This window comes from Nicotiana sylvestris, chromosome 9, assembly GCF_000393655.2.
Source record: "Nicotiana sylvestris chromosome 9, ASM39365v2, whole genome shotgun sequence".
Taxonomy (NCBI): domain Eukaryota; kingdom Viridiplantae; phylum Streptophyta; class Magnoliopsida; order Solanales; family Solanaceae; genus Nicotiana; species Nicotiana sylvestris.
Window position 1 is genome coordinate 2,386,150 of NC_091065.1, and position 6,000 is coordinate 2,392,149.

At 37.4% G+C, this 6,000-nt stretch overlaps 1 pseudogene; it reads right to left on the reverse strand.

The window, feature by feature from the left end:
• Window positions 1–2,908: 2,908 nt before the first annotated feature.
• On the reverse strand, window positions 2,909–5,711 carry LOC104214231 (putative disease resistance RPP13-like protein 1; annotated as a pseudogene).
• Window positions 5,712–6,000: the final 289 nt, after the last annotated feature.

Below are 6,000 nucleotides of genomic sequence, written 5' to 3' on the forward strand. Positions count from 1 at the left end.
AAATCATCAACAAAGGTTACAAAATAGTGCTTCCCACCCAATGAAGGTGTTTTGGAAGGACCCCAAACATCAGAGTGTACATAATCCAAAATGCCTTTAGTATTATGGATCGTTGTACCAATTTTCCTCCAGCATGTCCCAAGCGCATGTGCCATAGCTTGGTTGCTTCTGCCTCTTTGTCGTCACTGGATGTCACTGTCGCTGTCCCAATAACTGTACTGCCACGATAGCGGTACATATTATTATTCTTCCGATTAGCCTTCATTACCACTAGTGCACCGGAGCATACTCTCATCACTCCATTTTCTGCAATGATTTTGAACCCTTTTGATTCTAGGGCTCCCACAGAGATGAGATTCTTCTTCAAATCCGGTACATATCGAACATCTGTCAATGTTCTGATCATTCCATCATGGTTCCTTAATCGTATTGAACCAATGCCATATGAGGTAAGAGGGCTGTTATCCGCTGTGTGGACGACTCCATATTCTCCTTCTTGAAATTCCACGAACCAGTCCCTGTTGGGACACATATGATAGCTACAAGCCGAGTCCATCAACCATATGTCTGATGATGTTGATGACTCTGTTGTAACTAATGAGAAGTCTGAATCATCACAATCAGCTACATTTGAATCCATAATGGCCTTTCCATTGTTATGTTTGGCCTTATTCTTCAACTTCGGACAGTCTTTCTTCCAGTGCCCTTTTTCTCGACAAAAGGCACATTCATCTTTGCTGGGTCTGGATCTTGACTTGGATCTTCCCTTCTTTGTCCTCGTTTGATTTTGAGGACGACCCCTCACAAATAGTGCTTCTCCTTCTCCGCCCTTCTGTTTTTCTCGCTTTCTTTGTTCATAGCTGTACAAAGCCGAACAAACTTCTCTGAGAGAAACTTCGTCATTTCCATGGAGTAGAGTAGTTTCAAGGTGCTCGTACTCATCAGGAAGTGACGCCAACAACATCAAGGCCAAGTCACCATCATCATAAGTTGTATCCATATTTTGCAAATCTGTAACCAACTTATTGAAACTGGTGATATGTTCATTCATCGTGGTACCAGGAACATAGGTGAAGTGAAACAGTCTCTTCTTCATGTACAATTTATTTTGACTATTTTTCTTCAAAAATTTATCCTCCAGTGCTTTCCATAATTTACTTGCAGAAGTTTCCTTTGTGTATGGATATTTCTGCTCTCTAGCAAGGTAGGATCGAATGGTACCGCAAGCAACACGGTTGATAATTCTCCAATCTTCTTCTCCAATAACATCTGGTTTCTTTTCTTCAATGGCCAGATCTAGCCCTTGTTGAAAAAGGACATCTAGAACCTCGCCTTGCCACATCCCAAAATGTCCGGACCCGTCAAATATTTCGACCGCAAATTTCGCATTTGACACAATTCTTGTCATAAGCGAAGATGCCAATGATGACGTATTGTTGACACTTGATGTAGATTCTTCTTGTTTATTGTCTCCCATCTTTGACACAAATATTATTTAATAGCTGACGACACAAATCAAGATTATTTCCTTTCTGGTGTGGAAGATCAGACTAAGCTGCAACCACAGAGCATACTCAGATAGAACCTTGACTCAGTTACCAAGATAAATCTTTTCTGATGTGGAAGATCAGACTATGCTGCAACCACAGAGCATACTTAGACAGTACCTTGGCTCTGATACCAATTGTTGCGGAAGCCAAATGTATATAGTGTGAATAAGTCACAACTACTATACCAAAAATTATGACAGCCACCAAATAATAAATAAGACAATAAAGCAACAATAAAGGGAACACCAGAATTTACGAGGTTCGGCTAATTTTGCCTACTCCTCGGACACAACCAATATTTTATTTCACTTCAAAAATACAAGTGAAATAATACTAAAGAGAGAAGATACAAATGCCTTAAACAGATGAGAAGGCAAATAAGAGGTGTGTTTAAATCCTAAACATTAGGCCTTCTTTTATAGGGGGAAAATCCCCCAAAATTCAAGAGCCCACCGATGTGGGACAAATTTGCCAAACTTCAACAGCAACATCAGTCTTGAATTACTTCGCGAGAATCTGATCATCGACACCAGTAGCAAACAAAGTTGTAGGAAGTGAAACAGTTCCAGCATTTGCGCTACGTACCAAGTGCAGAAACAACTATAGCTGATTTATTCCAATCATAGTTGTATTGATAGTGTACTAGTCCTTTTGGAAACAGAAACAAGTCCCCGAGCTTGTTAGTTCTGTCGCTCAAACCTGTTGCACAGCTTTCACTAGCCAACTTGAGGAGACCATTGAAACTTTACTTTCTCTTCTCATTGACATTCAACGCTCTCTCAGAATCTCCCCCCTTTTCTTGTACATTTTCTAATGCATTTACAGTTTGCTCTAACCGTTCACGTCCAGAAAATCAGATTACTTAATACAGAAAGTCCAATAATTATGTCGTCTTTTGCTTTCCATTGGCCAAACATAACCAGAGCAGAAAGGCCTAATAGAAAGTCCCTAATTCTGAGTAACTTAAATATCTCAACAACTCAGAAAAACCAAACTGAAAACAAAAGAAAAGGATATGTTAGAACATTTAGCCAATCAGTGTTGAATATAACTAGCTATACATGAATGATTCCTCTAGACAAGTAATCGACAATCATGGTTTTATCTGACTACGAAAATGATTCCTAAACTTACTGCAAAGTGAAGAAGTTCCAATATATCAAGGGAGCCAAGCTACCATTTCATCTGTAATATTACTGGTTTTACGATAAATCAACAACTGAAGTTTTCTCAATTACTCACGATGTAGCATAGTTTTAATGACATCATGATACACCTATTATCATACTAGCCTTAAATTAATCTCTGATGCAAATCAATGCTGATTTTCAAGTTCGAAGCTGCCACATGAGGTTGACTCAAAAAGGGAAAGGAAAAAAACACAAACAGTTAAAATGAAGTTGGAAGGTGAGAATTTAATATTCATTCAACGATGCTCTAGAAATTCGGAAAATAAGAACATTCATCACTATTACCTATCAAATGCAGGGTGGTTAGAAACTCAAAGATCAAAATGAAAAAGCAATACGTGATGAAAACATTTTGTGAATTGTCTGCAATACTTACACTCCACTCCAATGATAACATTTCAATATGTTCCTTTCCTCTCATGTTTGCCTTCAAAGCTTCCATTTTATCCGCCACATTTTCCAACTTTCGAATTGATAAAGTTCTATACAAGCTGCATAGTTCACCCAAATCTTCCATTCTCGAACCACTGCTACCACCAAGAAAATATTCAACTCCCAATAACACACGGGTGCTTTTCAGCTTTCTCAGATGTTGCGGCTTCTTTAAGCAAGGAGTGTCGCTAATGTCAAGGTGACGCAAGTTGATCAACTTTTCCATTTGAATCGGTAACTCTTCAAGATAACCACAAGATGACAAGAGAAGTGTATCTAAGTTATAGAGTACACAAATGGAATTAGGTAACTGTTTTATCTTAGTCCAAGAAAGGTCCAAAAATCTTAGGAGCTTTAATTCAATAAACAAGACATTCGATAACTCATTGATATGATAACGAGACAATGATAGTGCCCTTAAGGATGTTAGTCTTGGCAATATATTATGCAACACCCTCTTGCCTAGAGATGGACCATAGAGCTCGATACTGTTGATTGGAAGCAATGTCCTTAGATGATCTAATTCGTTGAGGGATTTCAATTTTTCAAAGTCACCATAACCCGTTAAATAGGACACGTGTCGACTTCGTTCTAACAAATGAGACTCTTGGTTCTTTTCCAATATGGTACAAAGTTGTGAAGACGCAATTTGGGCCAAATCATTCACAAGGTCATGCATTAAGAATTCATCTGCATTAATTTTAGAAGAATTTGGGACTCTTTCGAAAAGTGATCTTGATTGCAACTCGAGAAAGAATAGGTTGCCTAAATCTTCAATTGTTTCATTTTTTTACAACCCTTGTACTAGACCATTAGCAATCCACAACTGAATGACTTGTTTTTTCCGAAATGGATAATCTTTCAGAAATATTGCACAGTAGGAAAAGCATTGCTTCAAATGCACGGGAAGATCATTGTAGCTCAACATCAATGCTGGTAATATGCTTTTGTTTTGCAGCTCCCATATTTCACTTCTCAAAATGCTTCTCCACTCTTCAATCTCTGATTTGGACCGTAACAAACCAGCAAGTGCCTTTAGCGCTAAGGGCAAACCTTTGCACTTAGCTGCGATTTGTTTCCCGACTTATATATGTTCCAGATGTTCCTTAGGATCCATATTTTCAAATGCATGTCGTTTGAATAAAGACCAAGAGACATCACTAGACAAAGTATCCATGCTAATTTGCTCATTACCCATCGTCATGGCAACACTTTTCTTACGTGTCGTCACAATTATCGTACTTCCTGCATCTCCTTGAACAAAAAGATTTTTCAAGTCATCCCATGCATTATAGTTGTCATTCCAAACATCATCCAGAACAATAAGAAATTTTTTGCCATTCAAGCTTTCCTTCAATTTGACCTGTAGCTGATTAAGATTGTTATCGTCCTTTAAGTCAGATGAGCCAATTTCTTGAAGTAACCCTTTTGTTATTCGGAAAGCGTCATATGGTTCAGACACACAAAACCAAGCTTTCAAATCGAAAAAACCTTTTACCCTCTCATCATTGCAAACAACTTTAGCAAGTGTTGTCTTGCCAACCCCAGGCATTCCAACAATAGGAATTACTCTCAAACTTTTACCACTTGTATCAACAGATAATAAACGGACCACTAATTCCTCTATTTCATTTTGCCTGCCTAAGATTTCAGATTCATCAACCACAGAAGTTGAAGGTTCTCTAGTTTCTTTACCCGAAACAAGATATACTCCTTTAGGCCAAGACAACCAATTTGCTGTTGCAACTCCTCCAATGTTTCAATGGTCTTTTCCAACCTCTGTTTTATGTTAAGAAAAAATCCATCACTTAAGAAAAAATCCCATGCATTACTTGCCAGTTGCTTGTTTCTGCATAATTTTGATGCTGACCTTCCACCTTAACTCTCAGAACTTCATAATTGATTTCTTCAATTAAGTTTCCAGCACTGTCCACGGCATCTTGAAGCTCATTTAGCCACTGGTTGACGAATCGATTTGATGTCTGCTTATTTTCTGCATCACTTAGCACAGCTTGAAAGCCTAGTAAAGTTGTCTTCAGCCTCTTTAGCAGTCGAACATCATGCTTTTGCCTCTGAAACATCTTGAGCAGCTCACCCTGAGGAGCAAGCCTATCAAAGAGAACATTCAAAGCTGAAGATAGAAATGCACCTCCACCTGCTAAGCCAATTTCCATTTCTGAAAGCTGCAAAGCAGAACAAGAAAATCACAAAATGATTAAAAATAGTCTTAGTTTTACCTGTTCAATGCTAAGAGTAATATGAAAAAGAATGCTAAGAGTATCTTTGACAAAAGTAACTAAAAGTAATGGAATTAACTATTCATTCCGTTCTTTAGCAAAAGTCCGTTCTTTCTTTTCATAATGGAATTAACTAAACATTTAATAATTGAGACAAGAAATGATACAAAGTGCTGTGGTGTGCCTTTTGCTCATATCATGAAAAATGTTCCAGAAATTGTGGAAATTTAAATGACTCTTAAATTATTGCTGAAATTCCTATGAGATACTCTACGTTCTACATGCTTGAAATGTTCCTTTTCTTATCATTTTTCCATGTAAATGATTTTCTTGCAATATTCCCTTTGAAGTTGTAAATAATGGTAGGAAAATAATTAATGGTGGCTTTAAATACTAATCGTTTAGTCACTATCTTTAAAACATTTTATCCATTGTATGTTGTAGCTAAGTGTTATTACTGACAGAATTTCAGAATAATTTGACAAAATCAATTGAAAGAGACAGCTAAATCTTGGAATTCCTTAATATCATGTTTTAGAAAGTATTAGAGCTTGAGAATAGAAGAAGCATATTAGCAGTTCTAGTATGAGT